Genomic DNA, 21,996 nt, shown 5'->3' with positions numbered 1-21,996 from the left:
CTTCCTTCCTTCCTTCCTTCCTTCCTTCCTTCCTTCCTTCCTTCCTTCCTTCCTTCCTTCCTTCCTTCCTTCCTTCCTTCCTTCCTTCCTTCCTTCCTTCCTTCCTTCCTTCCTTCCTTCCTTCCTTCCTTCCTTCCTTCCTTCCTTCCTTCCTTCCTTCCTTCCTTCCTTCCAAAAGAAATTTTTAATCAATTTTCTTTTTGCTTAACTGAGTACTGAGTTTTCAGTATTGTAGGAGCAGGACTCCAGGATTTTCTTAGACTTTGTCTCATTGTGAACTGCGGTTGCCAGAAGATTACAGCCTCTGTTGCTATACATAATGAACAATACCATCTGCATTTACCATCTGGCTTATGAAAACTTGTGATAAGTTCAAGAAATGTATGAGACAAGGAGAGACCTTCTTCCATGTCTGTTCTCATCAAAACAATGAATACAACATGATTGATTAATAAATACCATGGATTATGGATAATAACACCCATGAAAACATAATGGCAGTGATGTTTACAGCCTCAGAGGATTAAAGCATTGCAATCCGGAGAATTTAGCTTTGTCATTCAGGACATGAAGAAGAAAGTAAAACAAAAAAGTGGTGAAATATAGAGAATTACTTTTCCCTCTCATACATTTTCTCATGGAATTTCTTAATCTCAAGCTGACTTATAGGGCTGATTGTTGAATAGATCAGAAGGAGACAAAAAGTAAAATAACTATTTTGTTAATGAAACACAAATGTGATAAGGAGATTGGCTAAAAACTAAATGCAGAGGCTAAAATGACATTGTTACAGTTACTGCTCAGCACAAACTAGTTCCTCCTTAAAATATATAAACCTCAAAATATGTTATACAAAAATGACAGATCCCTATATCTAACTATTATTGAATTTAAGATTAAACAGTAATAGTAAAAAAAGCCAGCAGTAAATAAACTAAGCAGCATTTCTCTAATTACAGTAGCTCTTAAAATCATCCAAACTACAAAGGTAGCTGCATGATGTTCAGAATCCATTAGAGTTATGTCATGGCACAGGGATGTTACTCCCCAGTTTAGTTCTCCCACTGAGACTCCTCAAACCACACTGCTGCTTATTCTGTGCCTCACTGACTCTTTCTGTGGTGGGATGGAGATGAGAATTAGAGGCACAAAAGGTAAAGATTGTGAGTCTAGGTAGGAACAATTACTGGAAACAGCAATGAGATAAGAAAATTAACAGAAGCAACAACAATACTAATGACATAGGGCACAAGAAAGATGCAAACAATTCACACAGAAACAATAATGCTTGATGTCTGCCCCTGTCACCTTATGTCACCCTGAAAGAGAGCCCTTCCCCCGTGACTGGATGGTGATGTGAGGTGCTATAGAATAACCTCCATGTCCTGGTCATAACCTGTCCTGGCCACTGCAAAAATTAACGCTAGCTTGAACCAGGACAGGTTAGAAATCAATTGTACATGTAATTAGAGCTCATTAAAAATGTTTCCTATTTTCCCTTTTGTCTTTTTTAGTCTGTTCCTGGTATTGCCTCTCTGTCACAAAAGATATGGCACAACTGATACAACATCACCAACAGAAAGTTCCCGAAGTCACAAACAATTCCCTCCAAGACCAGGTGGAGGGAAGAAAATCCCACAGATCAGCATCAATTAAAAATATGTGACAAAATACCAAAAACTGGCAAAAACCTCAACAAACTACCAAGTAAAAAAAAAAAAAAAAGGTGTGAAGAATGAACATCATGAAAGCAGACAGATGTCCTTGCTAACTGCCAAAATCCCTGGAAGTTTCTGTAAGTTGTCTTTATTTGCTGCATTGCTGCCTATCAGCTGGGTATATAGGTGCTCCCAGAGCATATCTGAGTGGTAGCCATCTGCAAAACATCTGCAGTTACAAACATTTACAAGCTGAAGAAAAATAGCTTGTGTTTTCATGTTTCTGTCACAAATATGGAACTAAAAAAGGAAATCTGATTTTAATTAAGTAGGTTAATGTTTCAAAGTCTATAATTTGCAAAAGAATGAAGAAATAAGCAACTTTTTTCTCTTTTGTTGTTTTACTTCTGATCTCAAGTCCAAATAGGCTACTGGAATTCTGGACAGTACATTTTTCTTCAGTAGGGAATATTTTGAAAATCACAACTCTCCTGTGCCATATAGCTCTGATACAGAATCAGATAATGAGTTTCATTTTCTTGGGTGTCAGATTGCCTATTATCTGTACAGGAGTTTGACTCATATGTCAGCTACTTCACTGACACCAAATATCTGAAAATGCCAGAGCAAACTGGATGGACGACCTGAAGATACAAGGAAATTAAACCGTCTTAGAAAATATATATTTTGCGCTTGTACTCCACCTCAGAATCAATGGGGCTTTCTCTTTATGTTGGCTACCATCACTTCTGAATAATTACTTTTAAGCTTTACTTTAAGATATGGGGCAATCTTGACATTGCTCCTAACGGACAAACTTCTGTGACATCCCCTGTTTGGTGTCCATAGGAAAGCTCATTTGACACCACCTCTCCTCTGTCTCATGTATTACTTCTCAGAGACTGCAGATTGCTGTTGGTCAAGCTGCATGCCACAGTCTGTTCCTTCCTCTTTTGGAGAAAGGATTTTGACTTTATTTTTTTATACATACACTTGTGCTAATATAGGAAGGCAAGGGACATCTTTGAGCTACCCTAACACAAAAGAGTTGGAGACATGGCCGTTTCCCTCCTTTTTGTTTGTTTTCCTAGCCTGTAAATCACAGCTCTGCTGACAAACTAAATTTAAGACAATTTTGTCAGGGAAGAATTTGGGCTACAGTATTTTGTAGATCAAAAATTTACCTGCCATTGGAGAATTCTGAATATGATGTTAACAGTATTCCTTCACTTCAATTTGGAGCATGGTATGAAATAAGGAGTATTAAATCAGTTATTTCATAGTGGGAAAACCTTTTTGTATCTATAGATGTTCCTACTAAATGACATGCTAAAATGGTCATTCAGATTTTCACACTATACTGACCTTTTCACACCTTTTTTTTGCTTACAGAACAGATAATAGCCCTAGTTTTAGCAGGTTTCAGAGACCACATATCAGAATTTTCATCAAGATCACTATCACTTCTTAATAAGCTACCTTCAGTGTATTACATGCCTGTTTCTGTCTTAAAACAGAAAAGACTGGTGCTTCAATGCTGTACAAGTCTTCCCATGGTCCATCTGTTATCAGCTACAGGTGCAGGACAGACATTCCCTGCAAATGGAATGGGCAAAAAAGAATAACTTGAAAAATTCTGCTATTGCTGTCCTGCAGTATTGGTGCAGACAAATAAAATTATGTTTCTAATTAGCTTGGGCAGTCCTAGAGAAGATGGAAGATGTGAATAAATAGAGAGAAAAGTATGTCTCCTAGAAAGTATTTTTTCACTTGTTTTGTTCTTACTTTATGTTAACTGCAAGCATAAACAAATATATATAGGGTTTTCTTCTATTAGAATAAAACTGCTAACTCAAATAATCTGGCCTTTTTCAGGCAGACTTTAAATTTAAAGCATCATCTTCAATGCCCTAATAGATTGTACAAAACAACTTGTAATGTCCACAGTAATTCTGAATAATTGTATGTAATGAGTGATTAGAATATTTATGGAGAAAAAATTTTCTCAATTTAATTAAATTTTCAAATTAAGTACTTAGGAACATGTTGCTCTATTGTCCAATATTTTCTGCATGGGTATTAGGAGTATATGAACTGAACTTGTGGTGAAGAAAGAGAAGGATGCAGGCTAAATCTCAAATTGTTAACTTTTATTAAAAGTATATTATAATATTAACTATGAATTGTAAATGATTTTTCAACTAGTGCAGTGTCATGAGTAAGTAAAAATATTTTAGTCTCATTCAGTCTTTTTTCCTGCACCTATCAAGAAACTGAACTGAAAAATACTTGATACACAGATAATATCAATAACAGAAGAAGAAAACTAAGTGCTTAATGTTAATTGCAGTCTTTCCCATTCATTGCCTTGATATTACGATGTAATTCCACTGGCAAAACCAACCAAAATTTATATGACAAGATGATGCTGAAGTGTTTTAAGTAGATATTTATTGTATTTGTTTAAATTATACTTGCCTATATGTATGTGTGAAAACATGATGTGAAAAGTTCCATCAAGGTATAGGACATGGGAGGTATACCAGTGTTATGCAAAGTAAATTTAATACACCGATAATGTAATTATTATAATAATATTACCTATGCCATATATCACAAAAATATTAATGTATCTACAACTGCAAATATATATTTCCTCAGCTCATGTATGCTATTTTCATCTTTATTCTCAGTGTATTTCCTTAGTGTAATTTTCCTATTAAAAGAGAAAATAATACTGGGCTGTCCCCTCTGCAGGTATATTAGCATTTTCTACATGTGTTTGCTTCCATGTTATCCTAATTTACAAGCTTTTAGTAGTTGAGAAGATAGAAAATTTTCATTGAAAGAAGATCAACATTTTTGACAGATCTAGACAGCTCTAATAAATGTGGTTCAGTAACACTGTAATTATGGATAACCACTTCAAGCACAAAGCTTAATCAAAATTATTTTAAATGCAAATTTAATGAGTAAAAGTAAATGCTAAAGGTCCAGTTACCTTTAGCAAAAAAATTATTCAAACAGATAATTTAGCATTTAAATATTATTGACTATAACAGATCTAATACTGAAGATTTAATAAGGGTCATATTTAAGATGTGTATGCTCAGAAAGCCTGTTTTACTCCACATAAGGAGAAATTCTGTTATGCTGTTGCAAGAAAGCATGATGAAAGTGTAAAGGTGATAAAGAAGAAGGATGAAGGTTTCATTAGAATAGTGAACAAAATTCAGTAACAAAAAACACCCTGTGAAATCTCTAACAGATTCAGCAATAACAACCACCTGCAAATACTGAAAAGACAGATGGAAGAATAGAAAATCCTTGCTGACACTGAAAAATCCTAACTAATTTTTACAGTTACTAGCTCAGCAGCTCTCAAGAAATTGTTGCACACCTCCAAGACATCCTTACATGTCCTATTTGAAAAGAAATTGTAAAAAATATTTCCCATTAGATTTTTTAATGGCCTTTACCAGAAAAAGATGAGACTGCAACAAGTACATAGGACTTACGGCAGAACGTGCATATTCAAGCTTACATAAAGTTTCTATTATCACCGTTGACACCAGCAAGGATCACCTTTGGATCGTCTTATCACTGTCAATTAATGAGCTGCAAAAGGCACAGATTTTCTTGGTTTAGCCATTGCTACTGATTTTCTTTTTTTTCCCCCTTAATTAATTCATACAGTATCTACAAATCCCTTGTGATTTCCAAACTGTTCAATTCTATTTTTACTGTTGTGCAATGATAACAGTATTGTTAGAATGCAAAGATGGACCTGTCAAAATCAACACAATTACCAGTATGTATTTTACTTTGGTGGGTTTGACTTTTTCCCAATTTAATAATAAAAACTCCCACCTCGCTATGAGCAGAGGAGCAAACTTGTCAATATAAACAAGTGTTTATACACAAGGGCTTAAATCTGCTACCTCAAATGCTAAGATTTCATTAAGTTTTTCTAGGATTTTAAGGTGAGTCTCTGCCCAGACCTGCAGGTGACAAATATGAGGAGAGCAGCAGAGATCTCCTGTTGTCCCTGAGGTGCAGATGTGTAAAGCCAGGCACATAATTTTGCCTCATGCTGGCCCACTTTCTGGAGGCTGCAGCATGTCTCAACTCCCTCCCTCACTGCCAGCTTGCTCTGCAGGCTGCCACATGTGCCTGACAAGCCTCAGATTCCAGAGCTCTATGGCTCATCTGCTTGCTAAACCTGTATTTTCCTACACTGACTTAGCACAAGAGTCCTCTAGAAGTGCACTGAGAATGAGTAAGTTCACTCAACCAGGTACAACTTTTTCTAGACAACAGATTATATGCCCCCAGACAGGCTGGGGGCAGGTTGTTTAAGAGGCTCATTATGGTTACAGTGCAGTACAGGCCCTTCCAGAAGGACCACAAAATTTCTGCTCTACCTTATATATGATTTTTAAAGCTTAAGGCAGGACTCTAGACCCATAGAACCAGAATATCCTGAGTTGAAAGTGACACACAAGAGCTGAGTAGAACCCCTCATCCTGCACAGGCCTTCCCCAAGGGTCACACCATGTACCTGAAAGTATTGTACAAATGCTTTTCCAGGCTTTGGTGCTGTGACCATTACCCTGTGGAACCTATTCTAGTGCCCAACCACTTTGGTTGAAGAACCTTCTCCTGATATCCATCCTCCTCTGACACAACTTTAGGCCATTCCCTAGGGTCACCAGAGTGAGGAGATCAGTACCTGTCCCTCCTCTTCCCCTCACGAAGAAGTTATAACTGCAGTGAGGTTTCCCCTGTCTCCTCCAGTCTGAACAGACAAAAAGACTTCAGCCACTCATCATATGACTTCCCTTCAAGGCCCTTCACTATCTTTATGACCCCCTCTTTGGACACCCTCTAATAGTTTTAAAGCCTTCTTATACTGTGGCACCCAAAACTGCCCCCAGCACTCGAGGTGAGGCTGCCCCAGTGCAGAGCAGAGTGGGACAATCCCTTCCCTTGCCTGGCTGTGATGCTGTGCCTGATGAACCCCAGGACAGGGGTGACCCTTCTGGCTGCCAAGGCGCTACTGGATCATGTCCAACTTGCCACAGACCAGGATCCCCTGGCTCCTTCCTGTGGTGCTGCTCTCCATTTGCTTTTTGCCAAGTAGGGATGTACATCTGGGGTTGACCTGTCCCAAGCTACATAATCCAGCACTTTCCTTGTTAAACTTCATATGGCCACTGACTAATGTTCTATTTTTCTTCTGTATTCATGGGATGAAGCAACAGTTTATCCTTAACTAGCAGTTTAGTCTGTATGACAAAATGGAAGCTGCAGGATATGCATCAGAAAATTCCCTCCCAACAGACAGTCACAGCTAACAACTGCTTCAAATTATGCCAAATTAGAACATCCTTTTCCTTATAAATGAATTATATTTCCTACACAGCTCTTTCTGTTATTAAATAAAACCAACTTTCATCCCATGTCATACAAATAAAAATAAAAGACTGATCTTCTTTTCTTCCCTGCTTGACTGTCTTCAAGAGTAACCCTGTGTGCTATGAGAGGGCTCTGTGGTTTTTATGACATACAGACATTTACATTGCATAGATCATTTCCACTTGCCGCATTTCAATAGTTTTCATCTATTTGTAGGCTCCTTTATCCTATAGGTCATTGCATATTTTGACAATATAATTTGTATTCTGGAAATATATTGCAATTTTTGAATACAAATCCACTATTCATAATATGCTTTTTCAGGTTTCCATTACATTTCTGAGGGTGGCAGGGAAAGTTTTCCATATGACATATTTTCTTACAGAATTTATTTTCATCTTTATTGTCCCTGTTCATTTACACCGCTTAAATCATTAACCTGAGAGGAAAAGATAAGCACAACAGTTCTTTTGGTTGTGTCACAATCATTTTATACATGAGGAATAACAGGAAGGAATATTCCTCTAGGAAACACTATTAATTTTTTTTTAAATAGGTATTCTGTGGTTAAGAGATGAAAGGAAACAGGTTTCTGTTTTGGTTGTTTGTTTGTTTGTTTGTTTGTTTGTTGGTTGGTTGGTTGGTTTTTTGTTGTTTGTTTTGTTTTGTTTTTAAGACTGTACTGCAGGTAAACCTAGGTAATAAAGCTGCTTGACACAATCTTTGAATGGTAAGACAAAACCCTGTGTATTGAGAAGTGCTGAAAGCCTTGCTTCCTATAGAGTTATGCAAAAGACTTATGTGGCACAGAAGATTATAACACCATCTTATTTAAGGTAATACCTTACATATTTTATTTATGTTTTTTAAATATCCATTTGCATGTTTATAACAATTCAGGGTAATAATTTTAGAAACATGAACTGCCTCTTCAAAGCTCAGCTCTTGCAAAATTAGTTTCGTATTTCAGAATTGCACCTGGTTTTGATTATGAATCCCAATAAGCAGTCTGTTAAGATGCCAAAACCTCAAGAATGGTAGGTTAAGCTTGAAACCTCAAATGGCATCCTGCATGTACTTGCCAGTCAATGACCAGCACAGGTGCCTTTGATGCAGCTTGAGCTGCACAACTAGTGGAAAAATCTTAACTAGAGAGAACAGCCCAGTGAATTCTACATGCTCTGTGAGAATTTTTCCAAGATGCACTCTGACAGTGCAGAATTCTTCATTAAAGGAATTGCTCAGAAATTCTACCACTTTCTCTCACTCTTTTTTTAGCATTTGCTTTAACCTGTATATGAGCTTTCATCTTCACTCCAAGAAGTGTAGAAATGGTAGACAAGAAGTAAACATAACAGGAGGCAATGCCAATAAATAGTAACAGACAACTGGAGAGTCATTGCTTCTTCTGGAAGTTAGGCTGAATTTTGAATTATTAGAAAAAAGGTACTGTTAGAACATGGGTAGAATAAAAAATATTGGTAATCTCATAAATGATACAGTACATGGGTTTCCTATATGAGCAGTCCTATGAAATATTTATGATCAATAACTGAGATTCATAGTTCTTGCTGCATTGACTAGCTATACAAATTGTACCCTTACTGTCTTTTTCTCACTGTCATCTGCATTTGTTGCAATTAACAACTGCCACTAGATCTCAGGACTCCACTAATGTGGTCATTATACATCATTATACACACAACATCTTTAAAGATTTCACAACCCGTTTGTGCAAAATCACAGGTCAAAAGGGAAGAGAGCACTCTAAAATGAAAACTTTTCCTTAAAGCCAAACATGTTCAGGATTTAAATAATGTTAGACCAAACATGTTCAGGATTTAAATAATGTTAGACCACCCCCATTCTAACATTTACTGGAATATGTCTAAACATATGGCATAGGAGGAGCCAGACCTGTAACTTACATAATGGATATCATAATGTTGATATGTATCTATTGAAAATTTGAATCAATGTCTTTAAATGTCGAATGAGATCTAAAACTAAGTAAGGTGAAGTATTTTGTCAGTATGTCTCTGTGAAAACACAGTAGCTATGCGTTCTAGTGCTCCCCATGGTTCTGTTTCTTGAGATATCAAAGCTAAAGACCTTTTAGACAGCACATTTTCTGGTCCATCACCCTTCCTTACACTCCTTCTCAAGAAAATCTGAATATAGGAAGTCAGAGTGTATATCCAGGCATCAAGCCTGTTCTCCAGTGTGCAATCAGTCTTTGTCTCCAAATTTTTTTTTGTTCATGAATTAATATTACTGCAAGAAAAAAACCCATTGTGATTGGACCCTAAATCCTGAAATAATACATAGAGTCCATATATTTTTCATCTTTCTTCCTTCGTGTTCATCAAGCATACAAACTAACAAAAAGAGAAACCAACAGAGAAAGAATTGTTGTATACCAGTATTTTTTCCTCACAAATTTAGTTTCTTTCCTTTGTACTGGACTAAACTGTTCTAATTTTTTTCTGTAAATTATCACTTAGGTAGCAATGACAGATGGTATATCCACCTGCTTCTTTTTCCCTTACTAACATCAATAATACTGTACAACTCTATAAATCAGCTTACACCAAGGGATTGCTGTCATCAGCCATCAATGTTCACAAGGCCAGAATACTAATGAGATTTTACTTTGGACACTGAGACACTCACTGGATGAGTGTTTTTCAGTGATATGTTTTTCTAGCAACAGAAAAATCCCACTTAGGCAAAAAAAAACCCAAAAAAAACCAAAAAAAAACCCCAAAAAACAAACAAACAAACAAAACTACAAACTAATTGGAGTACTTTACCCAATTCTAATTTTTGCTGCCCAGTAAGTATAAATACGTGTGCTGTATTCTAGCAGCCAGGTCTGATTTACTTTAATTTCCAACCAGAGACCTTGGAAAAGAATATTATCTTTTTTTCTGTTTGGCTTTCTTGCTAGATTTTCATCTTGAATGTTTTCATGTTTAGGTATTAGGATTACCAGTACAGGTTTATGTACAAGGGTGTCACCTGGGAATATGTGACTGGCTAGCTAAACAATCAGAAATCAGCTTAACTGTTTGGAAACATTGTTTTCCCTGAGTCATTCTCGTTTGGCTCTTAACGAAGTGTCTAGCATGCAGCACAGGTCACCACATTGTATAGAAACACCCTTCTGGCTTTCTCTGCATCTGGTTTTTAAAACTGCAGTAGATTGTGGGTGGGAGATTTATAGTAGACTCCTCCTGCTTAAATAGGACAGCATCTATTGGATAACCTCTGTGTTGTTGTTGTCCTGCATGCTAGTCGCTGCCTCCCTGCAACTTAAACTTGTTTCCATGCAGCTTTGTTGCAGGGCTAGCCTGTGTGGCCCCATCTCTGTATCATCATGTACCCCCTGCCACCCTCTCCTCGTTTTCATCTTCCCAGCATGTAGATTCATAAACCAGTAGTGTGTCCCAGCAGTGTGCTCCTGCTTCACAGAGCGCTATGTAGATTTACAAAATGACGCAGTAGTGAGCTGCAAAACAGCCTTTAGTCTCAATAACACATGGCTGTGTGTTTTAGTTAATTGGTGTGGCTCTACTGTGGTGGGGAAGAACACACATCCTGCAGGAACTCCACTGCACCATGGTGGCCATGATTATTTTTCGCCCTCTGCAACACACCTGCTGCAAAGGGGACCATCTTTTCTTTCAGAGTATTTCTTCTGGCTATTTTGGTCTCAGCCTGCTTAGCACACTGACCTTCTGGGCTGATGTTATCAGTTCTTCATTTGCAATCTGATGATAGGGAGAACATAACCTGTCCCTCTGAAAAGCAGAACCAGAGTAACCAAACCCCAAACACTGAGAAGTGTTCACGAAAATCGTCATGTAGTGTGCTTGAAATTATGATCAGAAAATTGATTGTGCTCACAGTATGAATTTAATTAGAACATCTCCATAATCAGCTGGACCCCATTGCATTTTAGTATGAACACTACTACCTAAAGGATTTCTCTGCTTCTGGAATTCTGTGCACAGAATATTAAAGAAATTTAATAAACCCAAGATATTTACCTTTTTTTCCTGTATCTCCTTCAAAACAGAAGTGGTTAAAATGGTTGTTAGGAAATTACACTACACCATGTCAACACATCTGGAATACTACAGTCTCAGAAAACAATCCCATACATCTAAACTCTCCTTACAAAATTTAATTCAATTCAGTTACAATTTAGTCCACTATATTTGTCTTAACAGTAGTATTCCAGAAGTGCACAAAACAAAAGAAATGCAAGAACATAGAGGAAATGTTCTATTAAAGGTATTTTTTTAAAAAGAAAAATATCTTTAAATTACTGCTGGTTTTTTTGAAGTGTTTTAGTCAGACTCATTTTCAAATGGGAAAAATTTGATTTATCAGTCACTCTTCATCACGACAACAACAGTATCCTTCAGAAGGGATAAGGGATTTTTCTTACTATATCAATCAACTCTGAGGTTTAAATAGCATGCTATCTCATAAGCACGTTTATTTTTATTACTCCAAAGATTATTTGAAGAATAAACTTTTTAAAAAAGGTTTTAGTCAAACAAAATAACAAAAAAAAATCTATTACTTAGACATTAGATATTTTATAAGTTAGACAAGATATTTTCTTAAGGTTAAATACCTAAGGTTTTGTTTAATTAATATCTCTAAATTTCTGATTGAAGTTTAATATCAACAATGAGATAACAAGAAAAGAAATCATTAGAGTTAATGAAAAGACATATTTTTATCCTCTTGCATCTAACATTTTTTTGACAAAAGTCATGGCAGAATTACAGAAATAAAGAAATTATAGTAAAATCAAATCCATAGATATTCTTCTCTTTTTTTATTTTGTATATATATTTGCTTAAATGAAACTCAATTCTCAGTTCCTGATTGCAACATGAGTACCACTATGTCTTCATTAAAATCTGTCACATTTCATTAGAGGCTTATAGTATTTTTATTTTAAATTATGAAATGATTACAGCTAGTCAGAATTTTACAATGCTGCAAAAATTGTTCATTTTTGTTCTTGTCTTCTTTTAAAAAGTTCAATTTCTAATGCATAAAAATATTCCAAATTCCAGTTTTATTTAAACTATTTATCCTTTCAAAATACCTCACAGCTGAGGGGAAGTGAAACAATCTTTGGAGCTTTATTTTACAAGCAACCCCTAAATCATTAGAAAATAAGACTGACAAAGAAAAACTTTCATCTGTTCTGTTACAACAAATGTTAAATATATTCTTTATATATCCTGTCCATGTAGGGACAAAAGCTTGTTTCTTGTGCTCCAAACAACTCACAGTCCATGGGAACATGTTATGTTAACTAGGTAAATAGTCTTGAGCTGAGCTCCTGACTATCTTGGCTACAGGGCTTTTCAGAGAAGAAACAGGACATGCTAGCATTCCTGTGAAGACATCCTTACCTCTGCAAGGCATCAAGGACAGTAAAATCCATTAAAAAGATAATTTTTATCCTTATAGGATAATATGTTTTAAGATAGAGAAAGCCATGATGGAAAAAAAAAAATCATCTGACATGTCTGAAAATGGAAATTGGTAGCATCCAGTATTGTCATCTACCTGTAGACCTTATGAAAATTGTGGTTGGTGGTATAATAAGGCTCATTTGAGATGAGCAAAAGAAAACCATTTCTTCCTGCTGAGATTTCATCCTCATAGAAGGATAGTTTCATACTGAATTGCACATTTCGGGAGGAAGAGAGCAATGATGAAAAGCTTAACCTTTTTTTAAATTTTCTTATTACTATCCCTTAAACATGGTAGAAAAATCAAATGAAAACCTTGCAAACTACTGTCTCTCTTTTTTTTCTCCTTAGATCACTATTTACTTACAAAGCTTTTTCCATTAGTCTGAAGAGCAAATAAATTTATAATCTCAAAAAATCCCAAACAAATAGATATTCTGTCATTATTTTCTCACAGAAAGCATCCTATATTTCACAGATCCAATGAATAGCTGTATTTTGAAAAACTACAAACAAAATGATCCAACCCTTAATCCTTCCCTGTTGCATTTATTTAATATAACCGGTAGGATAATGTGACAAGGGATGAACATAGAATGAAAGAAAAAATTACTTTGTCTTTCCACACATCTTGAAATCAAATGAAGTTGTTTGGGTTTTTTTACAAGACTGTATCCTAAAAGTCCAAAACAGATTGTTGAAACAGTGAAGAATTCCTCAAAAGTAATCTTTCAGTTTTCATGTTACTAAACAGGTAATGTGAAAAAAAAAAATCAAGTGGTCTCTAGAGGACGAGGGTGAGAGGATATAAAGGGGGTAGGACAAGCAAGGGAAAATTTTTCCCTTTGTTTTCTGACAGAATAAAATATTTCCACTCTCATCTCAGCATAATAATTTCTTTAATTCACAATATTTTGGTACCTATACAAAATGCAAAGAAGGAGGTACAGATCAATGAATAAATTCTGCTTGTAATAAAGTGACACAGGTTAAATTTCCTCCATGTGTTGCCAAACTCATTTCACAATATCCTTCCAATTAAATCATTAACATTGAGTTGATTATGCTCCCTGTATGTTGTTGGGTTGACAGATCTATAAGCCAATAAACACTGGACAGTTGTTTAAGTTTGGTGAAGATTATTATGGCAATGAAAGTGTATTATTCTAGTGAAAAAGAACATCCTAAAAAATAATTAAACTCATTTGCAAGAAACAATGTATCTAACAGAGTTCAAAGAACAGATGAAATATGTTGAAAAGGGTCTTGCCTTATCCTGTGTAATTTCCTGCAAAACTGAAGAGAAGAAAAATATAGGGAAAATATAGGGAAATAAACCTGGCTAAAATAAATAATTTCTGTAACATTATAGGTACAAAAATTGTGTCTAATACAGTCTATTAAATGTTCCTTCTCCTTTTGCAACAGTTTTACTTTTGGCTCCAATATTCCAGCCTTTTCTGTTGAATATAGGTTTTCATTCTTCATGCCTCATGTATCTTAGCCTTGATTCCCTTTTAGCTAACCCCAGAGCTGCTTTCTAAAAAAGAGCCAACATTAGCGTTCTGTTTATTGTGCTCCAGAAAATACCATTATTTCTACAGTATTTTTTTTCATTTTTCTTGCCAGGGAATACTTCTCTGCTCTGCCAGTTCCTTGGATCAAGCAGAGTATTGTCTGCAGCAATTTCAATTGTATTTCTCACTCCACAGCTTTAGAAGATGGTTGGTATAAATCATTCTGCATATCTGAGAAGATAATAAATAAAAATTTGAAAACCATTTTTCAGGACCTCACATTTTCATAAGCAGGACTCCCACAAGACTTTTTTGCTAGACCAACTCATAGCACTCATTGCTTCTGCAATTCACTTGAATGATGACGTTTCCCATGATTTAGTATAAGTCACAGTTTGTACTCTTCAACTCCCACTCTGTCCCCCCATGACAGCAACACTTCATTATTTCAAGGTCCCTCTGAAGGGCTGCTCAGCCCTCTGGGCTGTCGGCCACTCTTCCCAGCTTTGTGTTGTCAGTGAAATTGCTGAGGAGGCCTCTGCCCCTTCACCCAAGTCCCTGATGGATAAATTAAACAAGACTGGGCCCACAGTTGAATCTTGGAGGACACCGCTATGGACACTGTACCACTGATTATGACCCTTTGAAATCTGCTGTTTGGGAAAAAAAAAAAAAAAAAAAAAAAAAAAAAAAAAAAAAAAAAAAATCTCTAGCCTATGCAATCTGTATTCTGTAGATGTTTTTTTGATTGTTTAAGTCTAAGTCGCTTCCTCAGTTGAGGTCAAACACTCTGAATTAAGAGAACTATGGCAATATGAATCTTACATGAGTTTTCAAAGGAAAATCAATACAAGCCCAAGCCATTAGGACAGTAGTTTGCCTGCTTACATTTCTGTAATAGCTACTTTTAGTATGTTTTCAAAATAAAATTATAGCAGCATGAATGCAGAGTGTTATTCGATAAGTCTGTCTTTGGTACAAAACTTCAGAAAGCTTTTCGTACAATAAATATTCCATTTTCTTCTGTGAAAGATCGGGGTAAAATTGAACAAGATAAGGTATTTGTCCAGCTATACATTTTTTCTTACATAAAATATGACTGCAATAAATGGCATAATAGGAAGATTGATGGAAATCCATGTGCACTTAAGATAGATTATTTACAGAGGAAAGTGGAAGCCGTCAGCATCCATGAATGTACACAATTGATTCCTGTGTTGTATCACATTTTTGTTTCATAAAGTTTTTTCAGCATTCATTGCTTGGTCATTGCAATAGAAACAGATGAATGGTTATTTTGAGGGTCTCTGGCAGTGTAAGAAATGTGTCATGAACTGCATTTTTTCAAAAGCAATTTAGAACTCAAAGTCAAAACCAGAAAAAGGCATGAGTTTATATGTGAGTGCTGGAACAGGCTTCAGCAAAAATATTCTTGAGGTTTAGAAAAGTAATGGAACAAGGTTTCAATATGTTTTCTATGTAGCAGTAAAAACTGAGTAAATTTCAGCTCAAGTAAAAGGGAGCACTTTGTGCCAAGCACGAGTTACTTTTTCCTTTCTTCTCTTTCTGTCCTTTTGAAAATCACACCTATTGTGTGTATGAGCTTTATTCTCAAAAGAACTGAAAGCTTCTGCTCCCACTTAACATCGACAGAAAAAAGGTTTATGACAGACTTGAAAGAGGTACTTCCCATACTCTGCTCGTATGCAGTATCTTGTAGTATGAAGACTCAGGCTTCCCTTCTTTCTCACCATTTCTCAAAAATAAAATGCTATTCAAAGTGAGGGTGGTACTTGTTCAGGTTTGGGTTAGGGTAGATAGGGCAAAATACAGATCTGACTCCTGGAACTGCATGTCAGAAAAAAGATATAACACAAACCATTTAAAGATGGAATGAAGAGATGAGGAAGGAAAAGAGGAGAAACACATTCAGAATCAGGTAAGATATGCTTGATGGTCTCAGATTGAAAACACATTTCAAGGTCGAAATTAGTGCACAAGCGATTTGACTTAGGTGGTGAGCAGTGCATGACTTCATCCTTTAGGAATAATTAAATGTCTCCAACTATCAGGATTTAACAATCGGTAGAGCAGTCACACCTGTGTGGAAGCTGTTTGTCAGTTGATTTCTTAACTTCATGTGGAGACAAACAACAGGTGAAAAATATATGCAGTCATTCTTACTAATTTGTACCGCGACGTCTTTTGCCTATTTTCCACCTTTTATAGCATGCACTGCCTGCACTTGATGAACATGCTAACAAGATAAATCAGCCAATATTGAACTAGCTTGTCAAAAACCTTGCAAGTGTGCCTCTGCCACACTTAACCATACCTGCAGATGTGCATATGAGCAACATCTTGATTATTCAGGCTTCATATGTCCCTACATCACCAAGCTTCATACATCACTAGGCAGGAGTGCAAACTCTTGGAAAGCTCAAAAGGGAGACAGCTCTCTGCATTCTCTCCATTAAAAGTCTTACTTAACCAAGCTCTTTAAATATATAGTGCAACTGCTGTAGTGACTGTTTCTTCCCTGGTTTGACCTCACTGAACGATTCATTCTGCAGGATAGATTGAAAGTGAGCTGGAGGTGAGCTGAAAATAAACATATCAAATAGGAGACAAGCAGAGAGCACATCCCCAGGTAGGCAGAAATCAGGACCATAATTATTTCTGCTATGTTCATTTTCAATGCAGTGAAGCTGTCAAATAATAGTTTACTTTTTTGTTGTTCTGCCATTAATCAAAAGTAGGGGAAACAAAAGCTATAACAGAATAAATTGATTTTCTCACATTACATTCAGTATGAGAGATGTTATATAGTCCTGCTATCAAACACATATCTAGCAGAATTTTCAGGAATTCTTGGAAAAATCAGTTGAATACTCAGATAATGCTATCCCTGAAAAGATATGACATGCTACTCTTATTTACACCTCTATGAGACAATAAAAGTACATTTATTTAAGAGATGTAATCACAGAATTAACAAACAGGGAAGTAACAGGGGTAAGAAAAAGAAAGGGAGAACATGAAGCAAACTATTTGGCCTGTATGGCTCTTGCTTTGCCCTTCAAGCAGGGTTAGAGGATGAGGAGGCAGCTCTTGATTTAGAAATGTGATTGGAATTCTGTGAGAAATTAACAAAACTTCAGTTTTATTGTCTTTCTTCTGCAAAATAGCAATTGTAGATATTTTATTCATGTCAGAAAGTAAAAAATATAGTGCTTATAGTCAAAACTCTAGGCAGCAGGTGAACTAGTTGTCTAAGGAACAAAAACAATACTATGTTAACTATTAAATAGTTTTATGGTTTTTTGTTGGTTTTTTGTTGGTTTTTTGTTTGGTTGGGTTTTAAAAATATTTTTTCACTTGGTTTCAATTATTGAAAATAAAATTATCAAATATTAAACAGTTTCTTTCCACAATCTTGCCTTAAAGTTACTGCAGCATTGTAAACTAAAATGAAAAATATATTTTAAAATAAATTATGGGGGTTCTGACAAGGACAGGGTTAAGTTTTTTCAGTAGCTGGAAGGGGGATGTTGCTAAGATGTTGATGGCTAGGACATTATCTTATACCACCTCAAGTCATTGCTGGGGCCAGGAGTAATGGGTATTCACTTTGGAGATGAAAGTTGTGGCTTCCAGTTGAAAAAGTGCAGTGGGATGGAGATGAAGCCATTGTTCATTGTTTCAGGGTCCACAATTTTGTATGTGACCCACCTTCTCTTTTGTATAATTTTGCTATAAATTTTGATCTGTTTGTTTTGTATTTTGTATAATATTGTATATTTTTGCTATTAATATTGATACTGTTACTGTTAATTTTCTTCTCACACTGCTGTTCCAGTAAATTGTTCTTATAATAATTTTAATCTTTGCCTTTTGTGCCTCCAGTTCTCAACTGCATCCTGCTGCAGCAGGAAGGTGTGGGAAAGGTGAGGGAGAGTCTCAGTGGGGGCATAGAACTGGGGAGTACTACTCCTAAAACACCACACTCTTCTCTTAGTATGTTCAAGAACTTAGATACAGAGCAATTTGTTTTAATGTCATATCCCAAAAGCAGATTGGGACTAAGAAACTGTGGAATTGCACATGGGTAGCACTGACACCTGAGCACTTCTTCTGCAATACTAGAAATTATTCACAGTTTCAATTTAACATTCTAGAAGTAGAAAATATAAGGAAAACTTAGTAGTTATTTCTAGAAAATTTATTTTCTGTATGTATTGCAGATCATATGCGTAGAGCAATACCAAAACAAAAGGAAACCAATAGCAAGAAAAAAATTCAAAGCAAAACAAAGTGTTCCTTTGGTAGAAGAACACTGCCATTTGTAGCTACATCAAACATATTTTTTAAGATGTCTTTTAACATCTTTTGATGTCCTAAAACCTTAATTTAAGGACTTATATTAAAAAAAAAAATCTTTACTTGTTTCTCATTAGAAGATTTCCTTGACTCTTGTCACAAAAAATGCAGACACATCTGATAAATAACTGTATATTCGTCTGACTTTAAGATGTACATGAACTCCAGCAGTCTCAAATAATTTCACCCTACAAAATTATTTTGCTAGAAATTTATATAAAGGGTAAGACCAACATACAAATAATTTTATATGCTACAGCTACTGTACCCAAACAGTGCATTAATTCAAGGAGTCCTCCTAGCTAACCTGTTTCTATAAGGAGCTAGTTACCTCTGCTTTCAGTAGCTGCCACTGAGAGAACACAACAGCATGCAAAAGAGAGAAAACAATTAAAAAACATGAAGGAATCCATGAAGGAAACCGGAAATGATGAAAACTGTAGATCTCATTTCAGTCTATTTGAACTGCAAAATGGAAGACATATTACATATATATTAAATAGGAACTGTATATCAAATGTGAAAGGGGATGGGGGCTCCAAACTTTGAGAAAAGATCCTAAAGCTCTAGAAGCTACTTGAAACTGTGACAATAGGCATAGTTTCAGAAATTTGTGTGAGAAAACACAATAGAAGCCACAATTTCTTTATCAGCATGAAAATTGAGGAGAAGCAACAAAAAAAGCTGAAAAATGGCATTTTTTGGTCCATAAATGATGTGTTCAAATAACTAAATCAAAAGGAATATAACAGCCCTGCAAAGAGTAGTTTATGCAAGTCAGTAATCAAAGAGAAAGGTGTAAACCAGTTTTCCTTGGAGCTAAGCTATTACTTCTGAGGGACTCTTCACCTCTACTGGCCTCTTAGTTAGCAGTGCTTGGACACATCTAAACACAAGGTGCCTTTCAGCATTGAGTTCAGGAACCAAGGAACTCTACAGGCCAGTTCAATCTCTTATCCAGAGCAGCCTCAGTTGTGGAATCAGCTCAGACTGCTTAGGGCTGCATCCTGTAGGGCAGGAAGCTCTCCAAGGAAGAGATGACAACTTTGCCCTGGGCCGCTGTCATGTTACCCAATTGTTCTAGCAAGAGAAATGTTTTCCACTGGCTCCAGCTTCTCTAGTCCTTTTTCTAATTTTTATACTTTTTCTAAGGATAGAAGGTGCCTCAGTTATAACTTCAGCTGTTCAGATATATTTCCTTAACTACATGAAGACTCAGGCTGTTTGGTAATCCTAACATTGCTGATTTTATCAGACCTTGTGACTGCAATGTAAAAACAGGAATGATACCTACTCCATGCAATTTAACATAATTTTCCCGGTCTTACTAGTACTTCTAAGTTAAAACACATAACTGAATTGATACTGGATTTATGTCAGCTGCAGTGCATTAGTCCTGCCAGAAAAAGTTGACCCACCAAAATTGTTAGACCCATTTGAATGATCCTGTGCTTTGACTTATGCAGCTGAAGAGCCATAGACACCAATGTATCTATAAATTGGTACATAAATTAAAAAATTACAACTGTCACAGTACAGAAACTCTAATTACCTTTGTTTTGACACTGATGTAAAAGCATAGGGCAAGTTATGGTGAGGCAGTAGATTTTCCCTCACCTACATTGGGTGACCATAGTGGTTTGATGAAAGGGGTTAGAAGAGACACAAGATAGCTGAGGAGGCCATGGTAGCTCCATTCTATTCTCTTGCTACACCCCATTATTTATAAGACACATAGGAATATCATGTATAGTTCAGGTAATTGCCCCAGAGCTCATAACTTACTTATTTTGTTATTTCCTCAGCTCAATTTCAAGCTTAATAATTAATTTCAGCCATTTAACTATAGTAGAATAGTGTAATCCGCGTGTTACATTTTATTGAGTAAAGAGCTCCTGAAAACAAAGTTACATTACTATTATTATCTTTAGCAGCACTGCATTTCTGGTTGTCTTTGAACAGATTGAAGTTACTGTAGTCAAATTTTGTTCAAGATCCACAGCTGTATTATTGTTGCTCTCAAATGAAATCCAGAGTAGTGGTACAGCTAATTATTAACATAATCACATTTAAAATGTAGTGGAATGTGGTTACAATAGCCTGTAGTTTGCAATACACCGATCTGCCTGAAGCCCCCAGCTTCTTTCCATACAACATATAACTCATATTCCAATCTCATTGATTTCCTTAGGTAAAAACGGAGGCTGCTCCACAGATAATTTAGGATGGTGTCCATAAGTAATTTCATGACATTTTCTTTTTGAAAAACTGAGGAAGAAAGGTCTCATTGTAGACAGAAATTCTAGACAGAAAATGGTTTTACAAACCAGCCGCTTGTATCATCAAAATAAAATAAAATAAAATAAAATAAAATAAAATAAAATAAAATAAAATAAAATAAAGCTTGTTTTGTTAGTGTTATTTAAACATTACAGAGGAAATTTGAAGCTTTACTTGTCACAGTATAAGACTCCATATGCATTTTGCAATTATAAGCAATCAATACCTGTAGCCACTGTTGAGCAGTTTCCTGTCTCTGAGGATTAATATTTTTTCTTAGCACTGGAATGTCATGTAGAGAGGGTGCATGGTTATATCACAACTGTTGTGATCTTTTCTAAATTGTATAAATGAAACTTAACCAGAATTAACTCCTGTAATTGTAGGTCCTGAAATGAAGCATAATTACAATGAATAATTTAACATAATTTAATTGGATCTTGGGAATACTTTTATATAAAGCAAGTATATCTTATTATCTAAAAATTACATTGCCACTCATTATTTATAGAGATGTATGACTTGCTCTGTCATAATTGTCAGAGTAGCAGAAATTACAATATAGCAAAAAAACCACCCCAATATCCTGATAACTTACATAAAGACCCAAATATCTCTGTTTGAATCTGGATGATCTAGAGAAAAATTAATGAAGCACTGAATTTGTAATTTTCATTTTCCTTGGTTATAATGGAAGAACCATTTTCTTAGATTTTCTGCTGAAACTCATTGTTTATAATTTTGAAGATAAGTGTTTTCTTAAAGAAAATAATGTTTTCTGATATAATTTAATTTAGATCCCTTCATATCTCTTTTTCCTCTCTACTCTCCACACTCCAGCCCCACACAAATGGCAAAAAACACTCCCTGAGGGGAGAAAAAAAAATGAGATTGCCTAAACCAAATGAAACAAACATGGCATCTTTGATGAAATGACGTCTAGCATGGGCACAAAGGGTCTAGTCTAAATTCAGGACATTAGTGACGCCCCGCCTTGGTCGCAGGAGGAGGGGGTGACGCTGGCCACAGCCGGGCTCCGACCCCCTTTCCCCCCGGCACGTGTAGGAGAGGCCGCTCCCCGCCTCAGCCACCGGCAGCGGTTTGGCCACAAGCTGAGGTCCTGTACTGACAGAAGCGGTCGATTAGTGCGGACCCATATCGATGGATTGAGGCAAAGGAAAGAGGGAAGGACCCCTTGCTTGCATCTCTGAACTGCCCTTATTCCTCCCCATGAAG

The 21,996-nt window shown here is 36.0% G+C and overlaps 2 long non-coding RNA genes across 2 annotated transcripts; one reads left to right on the top strand and one right to left on the bottom strand.

Annotated features, from left to right (window-relative positions):
• Positions 1-242: 242 nt before the first annotated feature.
• Positions 243-6,603, bottom strand: LOC135289886 (uncharacterized). Its single transcript, XR_010352617.1, has 4 exons — positions 6,391-6,603; positions 5,177-5,276; positions 3,138-3,254; positions 243-551 (listed from the first exon to the last, which is right to left on the bottom strand). It is a non-coding gene; the product is annotated as an uncharacterized LOC135289886 (long non-coding RNA).
• Positions 5,804-20,809, top strand: LOC135289887 (uncharacterized). The gene is made up of 3 exons (XR_010352618.1): positions 5,804-5,937; positions 16,674-16,750; positions 20,672-20,809. It is a non-coding gene; the product is annotated as an uncharacterized LOC135289887 (long non-coding RNA).
• The last annotated feature ends 1,187 nt before the right edge of the window (positions 20,810-21,996 follow it).

The sequence above is a fragment of the Passer domesticus genome, chromosome Z (assembly GCF_036417665.1).
Source record: "Passer domesticus isolate bPasDom1 chromosome Z, bPasDom1.hap1, whole genome shotgun sequence".
NCBI lineage: Eukaryota > Metazoa > Chordata > Aves > Passeriformes > Passeridae > Passer > Passer domesticus.
The sequence above is the reverse complement of the archived record's forward strand: the minus strand, read 5'-3'. Positions and strand labels throughout refer to the sequence as shown.